Source organism: Ursus arctos, unplaced genomic scaffold (genome assembly GCF_023065955.2).
Source record: "Ursus arctos isolate Adak ecotype North America unplaced genomic scaffold, UrsArc2.0 scaffold_23, whole genome shotgun sequence".
NCBI classification, from domain to species: Eukaryota; Metazoa; Chordata; class Mammalia; order Carnivora; family Ursidae; genus Ursus; species Ursus arctos.
Genome location: NW_026622908.1, coordinates 3,339,992 through 3,362,686, shown reverse-complemented (window position 1 = coordinate 3,362,686; position 22,695 = coordinate 3,339,992). Strand labels below are relative to the sequence as shown.

The window sequence follows — 22,695 nt, the reverse complement described above, 5'->3', positions numbered from 1 at the left end:
GCGCCCCTAAATGAAACCTTTAAAAAAATATCCCTTCATATCCCTTAGAGGAGACAAGCTCTGCAACTCCAAAGAATAACATTCCGTGTTTCTACGGCCTTCCCCTAGCATCCATCCCACCTGCTGCCTGCAGTAGAGAACGACGGCTTCTCCATTTTCCCTGAAGATATCCAACGGAGAAGTGAGGTTCAGGAATCAGCCTTAAAAAAGACAAAAGATGGTTCCAACCGCCAAAGGAGCTGATCCCCCCATAGTCTAATCATCAGCTGCATACTCTGACACATCAGAATTGTCGGTTCACTTTGCCATCACGTGTGGGGAGTCTAAACAGATGTCATCAGGTTTCTCTGAGTACCATCACTGTAATGCATGGCAGGGAAGTCCATTGTATCACGGGCTCCAGAGACTGAAATCCCAACCCAGCTAACCACAATGAAGAACTCTTTAGAAATTCCTTACAGGGGCCTCTGAAGAACCAACTATGGGGCATCAGCAAAGAGCCAGCAAGGCAGCAAGAATCAGGAGAGTATTATAATAGCACCAACATTGCAGGAGCAACAGGAGGAGGCAGTGGAGCAGGTGTGAAAGGCCCCAGCAGGCCCACCGCCCCCTTCCCTGAGCTCCACCATGGGTGCCTGAGTCAGGGGGCAAGCTGAGCACACAGTAGGGGCAGAGCATGGAATTGGATGGGACACTGAAGTTCTGATTTCAGACGGGATAAGACCGCCAAACCTGCATAATGACCCAAATGAGACTGCCCTGATAGCTGGAAGAGACTGGAAAGTCATGCAATCCACCGAAGATATCACAGAGCATGCTTTAAGGCTGTCCTTGGAAAATAAAAAGCTTTTTCCTGATTGAATGCCTACAGTGGTCCGCCTATTCAATAAATTCGTTATAAAAATCAAAAGAACAATAGATTATCGTTTGGGGGTAGCAAATTAACAAAGAGAAAGACACGATGCCCAGTTTAGATGAGAGTGAAGTAAAACAAGTCTCTATGTACTTCTGGTATATTTTAGTCCATTCAGGCTGCTATAACAACATACCCAAGACTGGGTGGCTTATAAGCAACAGAAATTTATAGGTCGTAGTTCTGGAGGCAGGAAGTCCAAGATCACAGCACCAGCAAGGTCAAGTTCGCTGGTGAGGGCCTTCTTCCTGGTTCATGGCTGTTCCCTTCTCCTCGTGTCCTCACATGGTGGAAGGGGCTAAGGATCTTTCTGGAGCTTATTGGGCACTAATCCCATTCATGAGGGTCCCACCCTCATGACATAAGCCCCTAGCTAAGCTCCCAACTACTAATAACATCGAATCAGACATTAGGAGTTCAACAGATGTATTTTCGGAGGACGCCAAAATCTGTACGATTTTCTTGGGCAGTGCCTCTCAAACTGTGGTGTGCTACCAGTCACGTGGGGAGCTACATAAAATCCAGATTCTGATTCAGTAGGCCTAGGGAAAGGCCCAGGAACCTGCCTTTTTTAAGAGCTCTCCAGCTGTACTGGTGCAGGGATTCCAGCTTGAAAAGCATTGTCCTAGAGAAAACTTAGCAGTATATATCAAAAGCCTTAAAATCTCCATAACTTTTGACCCACTAATTCCCCATTAATGATACATTCTAGGAACTAATGAGGAATACATTAAAAGAAAGTGCACTGGGGCACCTGGGTGGCTGGGCTGGTTGAGCATCCGACTCTTGGTTTTAGCTCAGGTCATGAACTCAGGGTTGTGGGATCAAGCCCCGTGTCAGGCTCCATGCTCAACAGAGAGTCTGCTTGCGATTCTCTCTCTCCTTTTCCCTCTGTCCCTCCCCCCTGCTGCACACATGCATGCTTTCTCTCTCTCTCAAATAAGTAAATAAATCTTAAAAAAAAGAAAAGAAAATGCACCCAAAGATGTCTACCACGGTGTTATAGTAAAAACCTGATAAAACCTAAACATTTGACAATAGGGAAGTTCCTAAATAAACCACAGTAAAGTCATTGGATGAAGAACAGTAAGTATCAAGTTCTTAGAAAAATTTTTCGTGCTATGGAAAAATATTCATGACATGCAAAGTGAAAAAATCAAAATATAGTTGGGGTATATGGTATGTGATGGTCAGTTTTATGTGTCAACGGGGCTAGCTTCCAGTGCCCAGTTATGGAATCAAACACCAGATGCTGCTGTGAGGGTATTCTGTAGACGTGGTCAACGTCTACAACTGGTCGACTCTGCGTAAAGGAGATTACACTCTGTAATGTAGGTGCTCCTCATCTAATCAGCTGCAGGCCTTACAAGCGAAAACTGAGAATTTCCAAAGACAATGGAATTTGGCCTCAAGACCGTAGCCTTAACTCCCATGTGAGTTTCCAGGTTGCTGGCCTGCCCTCGGATTTCAGGCATGCCAGCCTTTACGCTCATGTGAGCCAACGCCTTAAAATAAATCTCTTTATATATGTGTTTGTGCATGTGTGAGTATCTCTCTCTCTCTCTTAATATGTAGATGCATATGCATATGAGCTTAGAAGTGTATGTGTATAAATACATATACATATATGTATCCCCTACTGGTTCTGGTTCTCTGGAGACCCCAGAGAACTGATACATAGTATGATTCCAATTTTGTAAAAACAAAGCTGAAAACATATATATATATATATATATCTCACTGAAAAAGCCGAGGTTCCATAACTGAATCTATAGTATGATTCTGATTTTATTAAAATAGTAGGTATATGAACAATGCAAGAAAAGAAAACATATCCAAATATTAACAGTGGAAAAGACCAGGGTTTATTTTAAGGTGTCTCTATGCTTAATATTTTTTCTTAAATTTTTTACTCTAAGCATGTGTTCCCTATGTAATCAGGGAAAACATAATTACTGTATGATTTACCAGGGACACTGTGCGATTTTAAGTGGCCATCCCACCTGTTACTCCAGTCAAAGTTTATTCTTGGTCTTTCCTGCAGGCCCGTCCCAGCCCCACTTTCTTGTGCGTCCCATTCTGCTTCCTGCCCCTTCCTTTACTCTCTTGAAGGAAAAACCCATTAAATGGGCAAGGCAGTAACTTTTATCATCCTTGTTTTATAAATGAGGAGACTAAGGCTAAGAGGTCTGAGTGGTTGGCACACAGGCGTCCACCGGTAGCTGACACACACAGCCCTACGTCTCTCCTTCGTACACCGTAAAACGGGGCACAGGTGAGTGACTCTCATTACTCTCCCACGTGGACCGTGTGAGCACCATGTCAATTACATTATGGGGTCTTCTCCCTGGCCTTCCGCAGCCTTCCTCAGGGGCTTCAGACAACGGAAGCATTAAGCTCCAGAGAAGATGAGGATGGCGGGGTCAGATGCCAGGACCGAAATGGCTCTGGGCTCTGCTACACGTCCAAAGCACTTGATGACTCAAGCTGCACAGCTGGAAGCAAGCGGGGCCACCCACATGGCCCCGAGTGGGGCCAAGTTCAGCGCTCTCTTTGCACTCTCGGCAGCTTCTCCAGTCCCCACCTAATTACAGGCAGAAGGTCCTGGCCAGCTGCTGTCCTTGCACCCATGAAGGGATGGCCCCATGGCAGAAGACTTGGGATCCAAGAGCAATTCTCCCAGCCGGCAACTTCGAGTTCTTGGATTGGCTTCCAGCGCCAAGGGCTTCCCCTCTTCTCTCCTCCTGGGTCTGCCCAGAGAGAGCATATTCCTAAACCCCTGTACGACTGGACCCCGATGCCCTCCTTGGCACGTCCAGGAAACTGAGCCCTGTTGTACCAGCATCTCTGCAACAAATGGGCTGATCTCCCCAAATTGTGAGCCCTTCACCCCCAAGCACCGGTGCCCCAGAGTATCCTGCTATCACCTGCAGCCCCAACACCCAATGGGAATCCAGGCTGGAGTAATACAGAGTGTTTGCTGAACAGATGAATAAACACACCGCACACAGGCCATAACTGAGATCCTGGCAAAAATCTCCTAAGCATTTTTCCCAATTAAAACAAAAAAAAGCGCCATATGAAATCCTGAGCTAGTTGGGCAGCCAGAGATGAAAGTTTATAAGAAATGCTACAACTCCCTGGAATAAACCGGGAACGTGGTACCAGTTAAGTCAAGTTTCCACATTCTGCTTCTTCCACAGCTGGTAAAGTGGAAATTGGTCCTACTTTGGTCAAAGAAGATAGTGCGCTTGGTGAGAGGGGATAAAAAAAAGGCCGACTCTGCTCCGAAAGCTACGTTGAGTGAATATGTTTGCAAGCCGCAAGGTGTAACTAGAGGCCACACAGGGCCACCAACCCTGAAACCAGCCGGCTGATAGCAACCTAAAGTCAGCAGGTCCAGGTCAGCTGAAATGTTGAAACCACACTAACCCTAGACATTGGAGCCATTTCGTGGGAATAAATAATGTGTTTGAGTAACTAAATTTTAACTCCTTTACTGTATTTTCCAAGATCTTGCTTAGTTCAGAAACTCACATGAAATAAACACATGTAATCCTCTAGTTTAAATATAAAGAAACAGGCTTACTAGCTTTATTTATATAAATCACAGTTTCTCCCCATCCCCACTGCATAAACGCTGACAACGTACTTCAAGTACGTGGCTCATACTCTTCTGGGTCCCACCACATCAGAACCCCTCCGGCATAGCTGAAATGCTCAGAGCACTGGCTGGGCACTGGAAGGGGGGTGCTCCTACCCGCAGCATGTGGAAGCCTCCAGGAATCAGCGTCCATGAAGGTCGTGGGGCATCCCACCCCCCACGAGGGCGCTAATCTGGTTACCCGCTCCACATCCTGGTGACCTCAAAACCAAGGCCTCTGGTTGCGCAGGACAAAGCTGGAAAAGCCAGAGAATTTCTCCTGCCCCTCCTCCCTCCAGTATGATTAACAGAAATAGCAGAGGAGGGGGAGGAGGGGGGAAAGCAGAAGGCAGAATGGAATACAGTTTCACAGTGAAGCCTTAGAAAAGAGAGAGAGAGAAGGGAAAGAGAAAAGACCACACCTTAGAGCTGCCCCATGCTGGTCTCTGTGGGGAGGGAGGGAGGTGGGGAGCTGAGACTGGCGCCATTGGGCTTAATGACATGTACTTTAGCACAAAGATGTAATGCGCAGAGCTAAGCATGGGTTATAGAGAGGGACTGAGACGTACCTTCTCGGCTGTGCCAAGTACATTACAGAAAAGTTACCATAAGCATCCGAAAAATGTGTTCGGATTTCTGGGACTGAACTGACGTCCGGAATGGAGACTCAGCCACTGAATCATGAGATCGGCAAGGTACTAAGCTTTCAGAGAGAAGGCCAGACCCAGGAGGAAAATAAGCATTACTTGCAACAAAGCAGAACGTAACAGCTCCACACTTCACATGTACTGAGAGCACATTACACGTCAGACACCCACAGGTACTCATCATCTGACGTCACAAGAAAGGTACTAGTTAGTATTTCCTTTGTAGACGGAGTGAGAAGCTGAGGCACAATGAGGTCAGGTCAAAAAGTGACACAGGTGGTAAGTGACGGAGGTCAAAATGGAAATCAACGGCACGGTACCCATCAAAAGTAGTCAACACGGACTGAGCTCCTCCCACCTGAGCTATCCATCTGCCACTCCATATCCCCTCCCTGCCATGGCTGGGTTCAGTCAGGGGATGCGGTGGAATGTTCACTTGCGGGTCCCTGCCTGCTGGGCCATGAACTGGCAGGGACTGCTTCCCTCTCCCACAGCCACAGCTATGTCCCCAGCAGCTGGGCAGTACCCTGTTCCTTCGTCCCGGAAAGCCTCAGGGTAGCCCGTGTTCCCTGCTACTGTCAGCCCTAGGGTGCTTCACTGGCTCCCTTCAGCCCCACCCACAGCTGTGTAAAGGTCCCTTCAATCCCCCCGCAACTGCTCCATACAGTGCGCCGACCCTTCCCCAGGACCTCAGCTGACCCGAGGCTCCGGGCGCTTTACATGCACTTTTATTCCCGATGTCAATCCTAGTGGGTGAAATTATCCTTATTCTATAGCTAGGGAACTTAAGGATTACGATGGATTCCCTAAGTGCCCCAAGCCACACAGTTCACTCCGTGGCAAGGCTGGATTCGGCACAGGCGGTCGTACCCCTGTGCCCGTGTTCTCCTTAATGACTGTGTGATACTGTTCTCTAACCAGAGATGCGTAAAACGTCTCCACTTACGGGGCTGTCTTGATCGTGGTCTATTTTAGTAAGAGGAAGAAACAGTTTCAGTGCCATTAAAGACTGGAACTGTGATCGTGGTTTCCCAACCCTATTGCTATCCAAAGGTTATTGATCTACCATTGGACATAAAGGAGGGCTGGTAGGCGAAGAATTACATTTCAAAAACCAACACTTATGAAGTATAAGCTATCACTCCCATTTCCCAAAGGATCTGTGCGTGCTTCAGTACAAGGAATCCCAGCTTCAGGGCTCCCTAAGATTCATGACCAATGTGAACATCAATGCCACAGAAGCTGGCCTGGCTCCAGCATTTTCCATGGTCTGTTGTGTACTGCAAAAAACTATTTTGCAAGGAGTTAATAGGAGCTTCTTGAAAAATAAGATCCCATAGGCAAAAGAAGTTTGGAAAAACTGAATATTATATCTTACTTTGCTGTTGCTTTGGAAAATCAGAGTGTAGTAAGCTTTAATAGGAGGAAATGAAGCTCTTTTAACCTAGCTTTTCTGAACTAATTTGAACATAGTGTGTTTTTGTGGACACTTATTAATAGCTTTCCTATATATAAAATTAGATAAACTTTCTTTCTAAATTCCATTAATAGCCACATATTTTAGCTGATTAAATTATTTGCCTATAAGATCACTACAGGTTCCAATTATGGTCTTTTGCATTACTTAAAAATATTTACTAAGCCAGGGAGGGGACCCAAGGCTTGTCAAGGGGGACATGGGCTGCAGGGGAGTACCTTGGTCCCATCATTACCACTACACTCTGCCATCAGCATACGTTTTGAAAGGGCGCACTTTGGGGCACACAGAGATATCCCTGCCTTATTGATAAATACCTCCTACTGTTATTAAAAAGCGAACAAGTCCTCAACAAGTCCCTCTGGGGGAGATACAGATGAGCGTTGAGTGCCAGACTCCAGCCCAAACTGCCCTCGTCACTCCTCAGGCCTCACTTGGCCCACACTGCTAATACACACAGGAATGGGCATCTAGAATTTCCCCAGATCGTCCAGATTTCAAAAGGTCTTCCTACTTCTCCCATAATTAACAAAAGTACATCAGGAATTCCACTGGATCCGTAGTTTCAAAAACTGATTCCTTCAAGCTAGCATGCAATACTTACTTCCTAAATAGGTCTAAGAAAAAAAAAAGGAGAAAGAGAGAAAGAAAAAGGAAAACAGAGGAAACATAGCTGGGGAAATATTGGCAATACTCGAAGTCCCTGTGTTAGTCCACGCGCACTGTTACACAACACATCATCGCCTGGGTGGCTTCAAAACAACAGAAGTACATTTCTCAGTTTTGGAGGCTGGGAAGGTCAAGATCGAGGCCCCAGCGTGGGTGTGTCCTGGTTCACAGCCGGCACCCCGTTGCCGTGTCCTCCCACGGTGGAAGGGCCAAGGGCTCTCTTTGGAGCCTCTTCTATGAATGCACTAATCTCCCCCAAATGATCTCCCGAAGGCCCCAGAGACTAACATCATCACTTGGGGGGTAGGATTTCAACATATGAATTTGGGGCCGGGGGTGGGGGGTGGTACACAAATATTCAGACCATATACTTGCCACATTATTGGTACAGGGTATTAGGTATGAATTCAGATGGGTTTTTCTAAAGAGGACGACCACCATCAAGAGCCTATGAAAGCATCCCCAATTCTGGCAGCAGAGAAAAGGGGAAGGACCTCAGTCATGGAGATACCATACATTCCCTAGCTACGGACTTTATATATGGGTGTACTTGGCTTCCAGTCTGGTGTGAAATCTGTGCCAAGTCATAACATTCTATTCTAGTGCTCAACTGAGTATAAAGCCAAAGAGTCAATATCAATGGCTATGAGTGTGGAAAGTGTTCAACCATCAGTAATCAAAGAAACTCAAAACAATTAAGATTGCTCCCGTAATTAAATGATAATAATGAATGCAGGGACAGATGTAGTTCACAGGCACTCTCGCAGACTACTGTGGGAAGCATGTATCGGCATACCTCTTTTAGAAAGGAATCTGGGGGGGTACCTGGGTGGTTCAGTCGGTTGGGTGTCCAATTCCTGACTTCAGCTCAGGTCATGATCTCAGGGTCATGGGACAGAGCCCTGCGTTAGGCTCTGCGCTCAGGGGTGAGTCTGCTGGAGAATCTCTCCCTCAACCTCCTCCCCCGCTCTCTCTCTCTTATAAATATATAACATCTTAAAAAAGGGGGGGAAGCACCTGGGTGGCTCAGTCGGTTAAGCGTCTGCCTTTGGCTCAGGTCATGATCCCAGGGTTCTGGGATCGAGCCCCATATCGGGCTCCCCAATCGGGCTCCGAGGAAGGAGCAGGGGAGCCTGCTTCTCCCTCTCCTCCCTGCTGTGCTCTCTGTTGCTATCTCTCTCTGTCTCTCTCTCCCTCTTGAATAAATAAAATCTTAAAGAAAAAGTAATTTGGTAATATCGAACAAGAAATTTAAAAGGCTTTATATTGTTTGACCCAGTCATTCCATTCTAGGAAATCTACCCTATGGAAATAATGTTAAATACAGAAAAGTAATTATACTAAAACTATTTACCATCATATTTTCATCATGGCAATTAACTGGAAACATAACTAACTCCATGAAAGAGGGACTGGGTTAGTAATCTATGGTACATCTTCCAGATGGAATATTATTATTATCATTAAGGATTATACTCGAATTGGGATGCCTGCGTGGCTCAGCGGGTTAAGCATCTGCCTTCGGCTCAGGTCATGATCCCAGGGTCCTGGGATGGAGTCCCGCCTCAGGCTCCTTGCTCAGCAGGGAGCCTCCGTCTCCCTCTGCCTGCCGCTCCCCCTGCTTGTGCTCTCTCTGACAAATAAATAAATAAAATCTTAAAAAAAAAAAAAGATTATACTCAAGAACAGTTTACAGTAACATCGTAATGGGAAGTGTAGTGAGCAAAAGAAATGTGTATACAGACTAAAAATAAACAAAAAAAAAAGAAAAATACTGGAAATAAATACGCTAAAATGTAAACAGTGTTTGTCTAGGTCAGTGCTGCTTAGGGGATGATTCACAGACCAGCACGAGTCTGTGAACCGTGTGTCACTTCACGTGACAAGAAAATAACGGAGAAACTTCTGGCAATTTGCTATTGCTGTGACGTCCAAGCACAAGCTCCAAGGACTCGTGCAGGTGAACAGGGTATAGACCAGCTTGCGTGCTGTCAGACTTAAGCAGGCGGTTACAGGTTACGCGAGCACGGCGGTCACACACAGGAGGCTACCACAGTCCACAGAGTGGGGAAAGCAAAAAAGAACGAGCCTTTAGCCCACTGGTCAGGTGGTAGTGCCGTAGACAAATACTTCCACCTCCCCTTCCATATTTTCCTATTTTTTAAATAACGCTATGTGGCTAGTATAAGAAAAATGAACAATTTTTTAATACAAGCAAAAAGAAGAAAATACATGTCACTTAAGTGCTGGTATCTTTGGAAAACAGTCTTAAAGAAACGTGCAAACGTACGCTGAGAAGCAGGATGATACAGTGGTTAAGAAAGTGGCTTTTAGAGCTGACAGCCGGGGTCTGAATCCTGGTTATTGACTAACTAGGGGCCGCTACTCGGCCTCTGCGTGCCTCGGGTATTCAGGGATGAGACGGGTTAAGAACAGGACCTGCTGCGTAGCCGTCGCACAGTCAACGTACATAAAGCCCTACAACCCAGGAAGCTCTACGTAAAAGTCCACTCTTACTATTACAGCTCATGGGCAGGGGCGAGAGCCACAGCCGGACGACGGTTCCTCATTTCTTACTTGCAAAATGGTCAAGAGGAGCGCAGCGGGAGTACTAACAGCAGGTGACACGAAGCACTTCGGGAGTGCTGGCTTCCGTGCTAAGCACCGGACATGAATTACCGCGTTAATTACGGACAACCCTGAAGATCGGTACTAAATTCTTCTTTCCCATTTTGTCGGGGAGAAACTGAGGTTCAGAGACATGAAGTGACTCGCCCAGGGTCACCACACTATTAGGTCTGTCTCCCTCCAGGGCGCTGAGCTAGGCATAGGAGGACAGGGTCCCTAGAGGCTAGACCACGAGCCCCTTGAGAGCAAACCTGCCCTGTGCCTTCTTCCCAGGGGGAGCCAGGGTCACCAGCCGGTTCAAAAGAGCTGGCGCAGAGAAAACAAAAATCCAGGACTTGCTTCCAGCCTGGGCCCTCACCGCGCCCCCCTCCCCCAGCCAGCAAACAGCAGCTGGCCTTCCTCCACAGCCTGGTCGGTGTGGTCGGGGTGCTGCTCTCCGGGAGTGATTTAAGCCCTGAGGAAGGCAGCTCTTGGAATGTAGCAGGAGGATGTAGGGGCTCATGAGTCATTCCTCTCCCCTCCTCGCCCATGGCCCTGGACGCCGTTTACGATCTTCGTCATTGGGCTTTCTGCTCCTGGTTGGCTGGGGGTGGTGGAGCAGTCATCCCTAAAAGGCAGTCAGTCTGTTGGAGGCAGGAGGATGCACACTGGCGGCACCCAGCTGTTTCAGGGCCTGGAGGAATCCAAGGAGGCCGAAAGGCCTGGGCCAGCCTGGTGGACACTTGGCAACACCCCGGCTTCAGATACCCACTTGAAGCAGCTCTCGCGGGACTTTCTCCTCCAGGGAGAAATCTCGACCTCTGCAGCAAAGAGAGGCCATTCCAGAAAAGCGTGAGGCCAATGTATGCTCAAAGTTAGAGAGAGAACAGAAGTCCTTCCCTCAGAGAATGCGGGGCAAGGGCCCTGAGAGTGGAGAGACAGTTAAGCACACCACAGGATTTTGCCTTGAAATCTAGAACATTCTGTCTGTACCAAGCACCGAGGACAGGGGCCTGAGAATGTGATGCCTCAAAATGTGTGGCCAAGGAAAAGCCTTCCCAGTAAAATGAAAGATCAGGCTGACTTTTCATTCCCACCCTCTCTCTGAAAACTGAATTCTTCACAAGAAATACGAATTTTAAAGGTTGGGTAGCATTTTCCTTCCCTAGTAGTTCCTTTTTCGAGAACAATTTGGTAATATCCAACAAAATTCAGACCTAACAAATTTTTGACTCAGCATCTCTAAGAATTTATTACACAAACAGATACAGAATGTTTTTATTTGTTCGCAAGCATGCTTAATGCAGCACTGTTGGGAGCAGCAAAATACTGCAAAAACCTTAAATGTGCATCGACAGAGAAATGGTTACATTTAACTAAGGCACACCAGGCAATGCATAAAGTTGTTTAAAAAATGAGGTAAATCTGTATGTGAAAGACACGTGCATACCTCGGAGATACTGCAGGTTTGGTTCCTGACCACTGCAATAAAGCAATTATCACAATAGAGTAAAATGAATTTTTTGTTTTCCTGATGCATATAAAAATTATGTTTACACCATATTATAATCTATGAAGTGTGCAATAGCATTATGTCTTTAAAAATGTATATACCTTGGGGCGCCTGGGTGGCACAGCGGTTAAGCGCCTGCCTTCGGCTCAGGGCGTGATCCCGGCGTTGTGGGATCGAGCCCCACGTCAGGCTCCTCCACTAAGAGCCTGCTTCTTCCTCTCCCACTCCCCCTGCTTGTGTTCCCTCTCTCGCTGGCTGTCTCTATCTCTGTTAAATAAATAAAATAAAATCTTAAAAAAAAATGTATATACCTTGATTAAAAATATTTTATTGCCAGAAAATGCTAACCATCACCCAAGCTTCAGTGAGTCGTAATCACTGATCACTGATCGCCGTAACAAATAATGATAAAGTTTGAAATATTGCGAGGATTACCAAAATGTGACATAGAGACATGAAGTAAGCAAATGTTGTTGGAAAGACGGCACCAACAGACCTGCCTGACGCAGGCTTGCCACAAACCTTCAGTGTGTAAAAAAAAAAAAAAAAAAAAAAAAGCATAATAAAACGAGGTATGCTTGTACACAAGATGGATAAATAGGAGAATAGAGAGCCCAGAAATGGACCCTCAGCTCTTTGGGCAACTAATATTTGATAAAGCAGGAAAAAACATCTGGTGGGAAAAAGACAGTCTCTTCAATAAATGGTGCTGGGAAAATTGGACAGCTACATGCAAAAGAATGAAACTTGACCACTATCTCACACCATACACAAAAATAAACTCCAAATGGATGAAAGACCTCGACATGAGACAGGAATCCATCAAAATTCTAGAGGAGAACATAGGCAGCAACCTCTACGACATCGCCCAAAGCAACCTTTTTCATGATACATCCCCAAAGGCAAGAGAAACAAAAGATAAAATGAATTTATGGGACTTCATCAAGATAAAAGTTTCTGCACAGCCAAGGAAACAGTCAGAAAAACTAAGAGGCAGCCCACGGAATGGGAGAATATATTTGCAAATGACACTACAGATAAAGGACTGGTATCCAAGATCTACAAAGAACTTCTCAAACTCAATACACGAGAAACAAATAAACAAATCAAAAAATGGGCAGAAGATATGAACAGACACTTTTCCAATGAAGACATACAAATGGCTAACAGACACATGAAAAAATGTTCAAAATCATTAGCCATCAAGGAAATTCAAATCAAAACCACACTGAGATACCACCTTACGCCAGGTAGAATGGCAAAAATAGACAAGGCAAGAAACAACAATTGCTGGAGAGGATGTGGAGAAAGGGAATCCCTCCTACATTGTTGGTGGGAATGCAAGTTGGTACAGCCACTCTGGAAAACAGTGTGGAGGTCCCTTAAAAAGTTAAAAATTGAGCTACCCTATGATCCAGCCATTGCACTACTGGGTGTTTACCCCAAAGATACAGACGTAGTAAAGAGAAGGGCCATATGCACCCCAATGTTCATAGCAGCAATGTCCACAATAGCTAAATCGTGGAAGGAGCCGAGATGCCCTTCAACAGATGACTGGATTAAGAAGTTGTGGTCCATATATACAATGGAATATTACTCAGCTATCAGAAAGAACGAGTTCTCAACATTTGCTACAACATGGACGGCACTGGAGGAGATAATGCTAAGTGAAATAAGTCAAGCAGAGAAAGACAACTATCATATGATCTCTCTCATCTATGGAACATAAGAACTAGTATAATTAGTAGGGGAAGAAAGGGATAAAGAAAGGGGGGGTAATCAGAAGGGGGAATGAAACATGAAAGACTATGGACTATGAGAAACAAACTGAGGGCTTCAGAGGGGAGGGGTGGGGGAATGGGATAGGCTGGTGATGGGTAGTAAGGAGGGCACGTATTGCATGGTGCACTGGGTGTTATACACAACTAATGAATCATCGAGCCTTACATCGGAAACCGGGGATGTACTGTATGGTGACTAACATAATATAATAAAAAATCATTATTAAAAAAAAAAAAAGATGGATAAATAGGTAAATGAAAAAGTATAAACTGCCAAACACCCTTTACAGTGGCATTCCAGTTGTATAAATAGACAAGTGTGTAAGTTTGCACAACAGAGCATTCCCGACACACTATTACTTTATTATAGATTATTATTATTATTATTATTATTATTATTATTATTATTATTATTATACTGTTATCACGGGCTACACCAGTCTATCTAAATCCTGACTATAGGAAAGTAGAAAGGAGCCCTTCCTTTTCAGTTTATATTTCTGGCCCCTTTGTATTTTTTTTCACTATAAACATAAACATGTTTAGCTAGTTTAATTAAAAATAGGAGCAGTAGTATTAACTGGCTAAATGTAAGAGGTGAGTTCCATGAGTGCAAAGATACAGGACTTCCTCTAGGGCCTTGACGGTGTCTGCCAGGGGCTCAGATTTCTAGAATGCCCACTGAGAGCCGAGCCCTACTTTAAACACTTTGCAAGTACCTACTCTTTTCATCTCCATGACAACCCTGGGCGGGGGGGGGGGTACAAGTACCAACCCATTTTACAGATGAGGAAGCCTGCGCTCAGAGAGGATGATGAACGTGTCCCAGGTCACCCAGCCAGCGTGTGCTGGGACCCGTCTGGTGCCCTCCAAAGCTCAGAAACCTCCCTACCAGGCTGCCCCTCAATAAACGTTGGTTGAACAAATGGACAAACCATAAAAACTGCCAATATCTTTAAAGACTAGAGAAACTAAATTATTAAATAGTTGCTCTTGTTATGGTTCATTCATCGTTATTAATTATTATTATTGATGAATGAAAAATAAGCACTGTGCAGAAAAGCCAGCTGTGTGACAAGGGGCCAAATCATCAGACTTGAGCTTGAAGAAGTTAACTCAAACCCTTGCCTTACCACTTAGTAGCTGAGACCTTGAGCAAGTCACTTCACCTGAGCCTCTGTTTGCTCATCTGTAAAGTGGGGACGACAGAACCTCCCAGGGTTACTGCAGGGATTAAATGATGCATCACATACGAATGCCCCCTGGGCTTGACACATGTTGCATACATGTAAAAATAGGGAAAGATGCTGAGGACAGAATCAACTATGCTCAGAGCATCACCAGGCCGCCCTCCATCGTTCTCCACCTGCAGAGTCTGAAAAGAGAACGGACAATTTATGTTCATATATACTCCAACGATCTGAGGAGGAAATCAGGGTTTTTAATTGTTCTGATCCTGCCTCTAGAATATTGATTTAGGACATTTAATACCATCTCCAAATGCCAAGCTTAATTTGCATCAGGTCAGAAGCTGGGCTGCGGAGCCCTGGCTGTTGATTTTAGGCAGGGACTTGGGAGGGCCTGCAGCTCACCTTCCTCCTGGCCCGCAGCCAGCCGAGAGCGGGCTTCACCTGGGACCCAGAGAACTGGCCGAGTCTTGGATGGATTTTCACTGTTTAATTACAGTGCAGCTGGGGCCCGGGGTCGTGCCGCAACTTCCAGCGAGGTACTTGTCGCTGGCTGCACAGCTAGATGTGCGGAGGCCGCTGGGCCAGGGCAAAGCCAATGCTCTGCCTGGACGTCCTCACCCAGGAGCCTGTGCATCTGCTTTTGGGAGGCCGCAGGCTCGTCTGCAGGAGCTCCGTTCTCCGGGCACAAAACGCTGCCTCTGGGAGCACCTCAGAATTCAAACACGGGCCAACGGCTCCCAAACAGAGCCCCTGAAGACCTGCTTTAGAAGACCTTCCAGGCTGCTCAGCTGTTCTTAACGGACGTGTTCTGTGCTCTGAGCGCCCCCCCATCACTTCATTTACAAACTGGGGGGCTACAGAAAGCCGATTCATTTAAAGTCGTCTTGTTTATTATAACTATTACAGGAAATTTCAAATATCCCCCCGAGTGAGAGACTAGTACAGCAAACCTCCCCGTACCCGTCATCGTTCTGCAACAACGAGCAATGCTGTCCAGCTATGCCTCAACCCCAGCACTGCATTATCCAAAGCAACTTCCAGACGTTTTCTCATGCTGTCCACTACACATTTCAGTACGCACCTGGAAAAGAGAAGGACTTCCTTCTTTTTTAACATGACCCCGACTCCGTTCTCACACCCTCCAAGTTAATAACTATTCCTTCATATCACCAAATCTCCACTGAGTGGTTACTTTTTCCTGATTGTCCCACAAATCACTGATAGAAGTTGATTTTTCTGAAGCAGGATCAAACAAGGTTCGAGGTGCGGTCTGGCGGTGTGGCCTTTCTCATCTTCTCTCACCTTCCCTTCAAACCCCGCCGAGCTCAAGCATTTCGTGTAAAGGTGCGAGAAGCTCAGAGAGGCCACTTACTTACACGGGGAGGCGTATCCAAGCATTTGGCTTTAGCCTCCTCATCTGGAAAATGGGAATAATCATAATCCCCTATCTCATGGGGGCAACTGTGAGGATTCTATGAACTAGAACATGTAAAATGTATAGAACAGAGCCCGGCACTGAAAGACAATGACTTGGATAGAATGTGATAGAATTCCCAAGCACAGCATCCAGGTGGAAAGAACATGGAGTAAAAAGTGGTGTAACTCTCCACATTTTTCTCAGACTTTGAGCTGTTGTTCACAGTGAGGTGGTAGAATGTTCTAGTTAAGAGGAGGCTCTGGAGCCAGACTGCCCAGGTTCAAATCCTAGGTCTTCCACTTGCTAGCGATGGCAAAATGATGCGTGCGTTTGCCAGAATTCATTTCCTTTCCCTCTGGGCAGACAACTATGTCTCTTTGCCTCTCTTGCACTGAAGTGCGGCCACACAACTGAGCTCTGGCCCGTGGTAAGTGGGCAGAAGTAATATGCATCGAGTCTATGCCTGGCGGGTAAGAACCTCCCACTGAAGTCTTGCTCTCTTTCTCACCAGACCCCCTTGATTGATTGGTGAGGACTCAAAGAACCTGGAAGAAGGAAGAGGGTAAGATGAAAGGCACCTGGAATCCTGAATGACCATGTGGAAGGCAATCCAATCAAGGGGGCTGGGAGTGCAGGGCTGGCCGTCTCTGTTATTAGAGCATACGGCTCCTGATCTTGGGCTCACGAGTTCAAGCCCTGCACTGAGTGTAGAGATCACTTAAAAAAAAAAAAAAGAAGAAGAAGAAGGAAGAAGGAAGAAGGAAGAAGGAAGAAGAAGAAGAAGAAGAAGAAGAAGAAGAAGAAGAAGAATGATGCCATGGGGTTCTGCTTTAAGCAAGAAATAAACATTTATTATGTTAAGCTTCTGAGAATCTGGGGCTTATCTGTTATAGCAGCCAGTGTTACCTTAACTAGTACCTGAGCCCTGACCTTGAGCAAGTTACCTGGCCTCTCTGTTCTTCACTTTCCCCATTTGTAAAGGGGCAAAACTGCTTAATAGTACCTATTTTATGGGGTTGTTAGGAAGATCAAACATTAATATATCTGAAGCGTCTACTACATTGCCTGGCCCCTACAGCATCGTAAGTGCTTGCCCCTGGTGCCCTTACGGTATTATCATTGTTTTTAGTATAATTCTTTGACATGTAACAGTATACCATCAGGAATTTCCCACATTTACAATCTGGGCCTAAAATTGTATTCCAATCAATTTCCAATTTAACACTGACGGCCAGTGGTATAACAGGATTATGAGCATTTGCTTAACAGGAAATGTGTCAGGAGTACAGCCCTTCTGCAAGATGAATGGCACCTCCTACAAGATGAATGGCACCTCCTACAGGATGGGGCAAGTCTCCGGCACTCCCTGCCAACGTTAAAAAAAAAAATGGGAGGATGAGACTTTCTTGGCATGTACCTTTCTGGGTGAGCGGCCAGAGCCCTCTTCATGCTTGGGACTGGGCCGATGTGCACTGAACTCTATGGACCTGAAGGCCTGTGCCCCCAAGAAGACCTACAAATGTCCAAAAAGCACATGAAAAGATGATCGACATCGTGACCTTTCAGGGAAACGCAAATGAGAACCACAGAGAGCTACACGTCACACCACCGAGGTGGCCACCATCACAAAAGAAAGACAGTACCCGGTGTTGGTGGGGGTGCCGAGACCCCGGAGCCCTCCCGCCCTGATGGTGCAAGTATTAAACGGCGCAGCCCCTTTGGAAAACAGCCTGGCAGTTCTTTAAAATGCAAAACATACTCTCTTGTACTTGAGAGAAATGAAAACATATGTCCACACAAAAACTTGCACATGAAAGTTGATAGCTACATTATTCGTTATAGCAAAAAGTGCAAACAATCAGAATGTCCATCAACCGATGAATGGGTAAACAAAATGTGGTATTATCCACCAAACAGACTATTTTTCAGCCACGGAAAGGAACAAAGTACTGATATACACTACGACATGGATGAACCTTGAAAATACTACCCTCAGGGGCGCCTGGGCGACTCAGTCAGTTAAGCCTCTGTCTTCGGCTCAGGTCATGATCCCAGGGTGCTGGGATCGAGCCCCACCTCAGGCTCCCTGTTCAGCAGGGAATCTGCTTCTCCCCCTGCCTCTGCCCCTCCTCCTCACCCCCCGTCCCGCCTCGTGGTCTCTCTCTGACAAATAAACAAATAAAATCTTAAAAAAGAAAAACAAAGAAAATACTACCCTAAGTGAAAAAAGCCAATTGCAAAAGACCGCATACTGATTGTATGATTCCATTTATACACAATGTCCAGAGTAGGCGACTCTGGAGAAAGAATACAGATTAGCGGCTCCTGGGGGGGTAAGGGAATAGGGAGGGAAAGTGGGGTGACTGCTAATGGGCACAAGGTCTCTTTTTGGGGTGATGAAAATGTTCTAGAATTGTGTCAATGGTTGCACAACTGCGAATATCCCAAAAACCACAGAATTACACTGTTTAAATGGGTGAACTGTATCTCAATAAAGCTGCAATCCTAAAAAAAAAAAAAAAAAAAAAAAGGTACCCATTCCTTCACAGACGTCAAACCACCTCTCGTCTGGACTTGAGCTGCCGTCAGAAACGAGAGCTCATCCCCACCCCATGTGAAGCCTTTGAGAATGACACAGCCTGTGTTAAAATCCGGCTTCACCTGTGTGTGCAGGCAATGGCGCCGTGACATACACATGCTGATGAGTGTAAAGCTCAGGACAGAGGTCACGGCTGGAAATGGAGCTTGGGGGGTTACCGACACGTCCAGGTAGGAGGTGGAACTGTCCTCCACACCCCCATGAACACTGATAACCCAACGATACCAACCCCCCCAAACACAACGGTCTGACAGGTACAAGCAGGGCTGGGTCCCCAAGCCCTCCCCCTTTAAGAAGATAAGCCAGACCACGAATCACACTTCCCCAAACCAGTCATGCTAAATAGGCTGGGTGGCTGGGAGCCCAAATCACTTAAATTGATGTCATATCATTTGAAAAGCTGACATTGAGGCCGTACAAATTGAACGACAATTGCTATCTATCCAATTCGTGGCTCCGGACTCCTGTTTCCCACCTGCTCCAACACCAATTTAAGCAATTCTGAACTTTGATCTCCACAGCAGAATGTCTCAGATTTATTGAAGTGTCAGGTCCCAATTGTGCTAACATCCACCCCTGGCAGGGCCATTACAAGGTGTGAAATCTGGGTGCCCATCACCCCAGCCACGTTGAGCACAGCGACAGCCACGAGGAACAAATCAATCTCCCTCTCCATCTCCATAGCCATCGTGGGAGCCTTGTAATTTACCATAATGACAGGCATGGAGGAAAAGCAGGCGAAGGGGTCGTTCTGTTCTCCAGGCCGTTGGACATATGCTGGAGGGGCTATTCCAGGAGAGGCCTCGCAACTGTCAGCCAAGAGGCAGCGCTACTCCTTGCAAAGGGCTATTTCTGCACTTCCTGTGTCCTCAGTTGCTTTAAAATGCAACTGTGTTGCCCTCCTTTTGTGTTTTGCAAACAGCATCAAAACTGTTGATTCCTGCTGCCCCTGCCTCTCCCAGCTGTCACTATGAACCACCTGTCATCTACAGGTCGGCCCCACCAGGGCTGGGACTCAGGGATAGCTCAGGCTTATGGTAAATAGGAAAACCCCTCTCCACTAGAGGAAAGTTGATCTCCAAGCCTGGAGTGTCGGGGGGTGGGGGCAAGGAGTGAGGCAAGACCCAGGCTTCCTGTGTGAGCACTGGCGGACTCCTCACCTTCCTCGGCTTGTGCGGCCAGGGACTGCCGAGTCCGCGTTGAGGCCGTAGCCTGCCTGGCCCCTCCCCTGCTCCGAGAGGGTCCTGACCTGCCTGCTAGGTTCTGCCGGTGTCTGCCCCCAGACCCCCGAAGCCGAGACCCCAGCCTGGACCTGGAGAAGCCTTCTGGATTCAGAACCCAGGCACTCCACAGATGCCGAGAACACCTGCCCCAACAAACCTGCATGCCCCGTCCCCTCAGCTTGGAGACTGGGGCTGCAGACCCTCTTCCCAGACCCCTCTCTCATTTTGTCTCTCCACAGGGGCTCCCAGCACACCCGACAGCCAAAGCCACGTGAGCTGCGACAAAATCTGCTTTAGAAAGAATTGTTTTGGGTTGAAAAGTCAACGTCATACTGCAACTGGCAGATTAACGGTTCTCCGAGGAATATATCCGAGCACGAAGGGCAGAGCCTACTCCGCAGAGCACCTTGGTGTCTGGGGCGCCCGGGGCTGTCACTCAGGGAGCAGAAGCAGGCCGGCAGCCTCACTTTTTTGTAGTCCCACATCGTCGTCACGCCCCGGAGACCCACCGTGTTCAGGGCTCCTCAGGGTCAGCCTGGGTTTTTCACGAAGAGAAGCAGGGAGGGGCCTCTGGATTTTAAAAGAGATACGAGAATGAGCGAAGGGAGCGGAGTACGATTCAAGGACGAAATAAAGGCCCTGACGCACCACTCCCAGGGAGGGGGTCGGCCTCCACCAGTGGCTCCCCAGAAACGCTCTCTGGGGTGCTGGGTGTGATAATTACATGCTCCAACTGGCTCAGATCCACTCTTAGCAGCTGCAGTGAGACACCTGACGGTGGCTCCTGATGCAGGTTGAGGAACCTGAGCCCTGGAGGCATCGGCCCAGCCCACTCTCGTCAAAATCCCTCGGACACTCAGAAAGCTCCGGAATCCTACCGCTTGTCAGCCTGGGGCGGGGAGGGGTCTCCTCCTCCAGCTGCAAGCACCATGTGTCCTAAGGAGCCCTCGACTCTGGCACCTCTAATTTGTCCGCCGTAGCCCTTCGCTCACTGTCTTGCCATGACCTCCCATTGGTGGTTACCAAGCGTGGGGCAAGTCCAAGAACTCAGCAGTTGGGAGGTGGGGAGGAAGAGATCAACACAAGGGGGGACTTCTTGACCGAACCTTCACTGGGTCTCACATGAAGTGGTGAGAACTCAGTGGGGCAGGGGGTTGGCTGTGACTCCCAGGGGAACTTCAAGGACGACCATTCCCAAGGCCCCTTGGACCCTGTTAGAAGAAGCAGGCACTTGGGATGATGCACTGGGCCACATATGGAAGGAAGGATGGCCGCAAGAGAATGTTCTGAAATCAAGAGTTGCCTGTCCTAGAGCTCAGCGTGAACATGTTACTGGCCGGGAGGGAAATTTGCACTCCCCTGACCCAGCACCCTCCCAAACCACCCCACCCCGCAGCTCAATGACCTGGTCCTGCCTGCCAGCAGCAGACAGAAACTTTCGGCCTAACGATGTTGGTTTTCGTTTCAAACAGCCTACTGGGGAAACGACCCAGACCCAAGCAGGAATCTCTCCGGTTATCAGTGATAAACCATCAGTGTTAAGCAAGCCAACGGTCACCCTTTGACCCTGTAACAGTACTTCTGGGGCTCCATTCAAAGAAAATTATTCTTCCTTTTTAAAAAAGGTTTAGGCAGCATTATTTCTAGAAAAAAACAGGAAAGGACCAAAAGAAATGGGTACGTGAGCAAGATGACGTTAACTCAATGAATATTATGCACCTATAAAAAGTATGTGAGGTAAGATTTGTAACACAAAATATATTTATATAATAAATGAAAAATACAGATAGAGAATTTTTATCCAACTAATATACATGGTATACTTACAATTATAAAAAACAAAAAAGTTCTAAGCAAGAGGAAGAAGAGACAGAAGTAAAACCACACTCTAATAGCGATTGCCTTTGAGAGGCGGGACTCGCATGGCTGTTTTCTATTTTTCCATAAACCCCCAAAGCATGGGTTAATTTTATAATGGGAAAAAAACCCCACTTTTATTAAAAAATTAGATGCTAAGCAATTTGGTTCATTCTTCCTTCCCCAAGAGAGTGTGCGGCAGGACAGAGAATTTCTGTTTGAGCTGCTGAAGTTCAGCGCTTCTTCCGTCCATGGCCTGACTTCTCCCAAGGCTGGTCTGAAGGGAACACAAGGTCTCTAGCCACAGAGACGGTTTTTCTAAGGCTTTGGCAGGCTGGTGCGTTCACGGCAAATAGAATTATCACTAAGCAGATGCTAGCGGAAGCAGACCTTCGGCAAGTCCTATGGCGATCCGCACTCCGTGCAAACGTGCGTCCCAGGCCAGAGCACAGAAGCAGCAGCCACAGTTCACAGATGGTGCTCACTGAGCCAGGCTCTCCTTTCAGTAGGTCCTTTTTCTGGGTGGGTCGGAGTGGCAGCGTTGCGGCAATGGAGAGCTCTCGCTAAGGGGTAACGATGGTGGCTCTGCTCTGGCTGGTTTTTGGATTTCCCTGGTTTGGCATCTAGTGAGTAAGGCAAGCTGAGAAGCTCGGGAAGGGACAGGCAGGCGGGGGAGGGCAACCAGCAGGCTTTGGGGAATTACAGGAATTCTGAATCTCCTGCAGAGGTTTGCTCTGCACCTTTCTTTCGTCTCCCCCAAACCTTGCCCAGAGGCTGTTTCACCTCAGCCCCTCATCATTTAAGCACCGTCAGGAAAATGTGCAACACCAGAGCAAGGTTTTCTGGATGAAAACAATGAACGCCGTCCTCTACACTTGGACGGGTCTCCACCCTTGACCAGCAGCCTCCCTGCCTCCACTGCACCATCACTGCCCATAGACGCTAGGACCCAAACGTCTGGTCTTGAGGGCCTTAGTGTGCTTGTCAAAGAGCAGGGCTAAGGGGTAATGTCCTTCCACAAAGGGTGAAGAGATTCCTGGTGGGAGGAGGCAGGTTTATCAGACACACACACACACACCCCCACATACACGCAGACACACACACGCAGCCAGAAGTTGAGACCGGGATGAAAGCAGGGGACCAGAATTGTCATTCGAGC

General features: G+C 47.2%; 1 protein-coding gene across 4 annotated transcripts in view; it reads right to left on the bottom strand.

Annotated features, from left to right (window-relative positions):
• The window catches only part of PARVA (parvin alpha), a 162,660-nt gene that overhangs the window by 131,473 nt on the left and 8,492 nt on the right, over window positions 1-22,695 (bottom strand). The gene's annotated exons all lie outside the window — the stretch shown is intronic.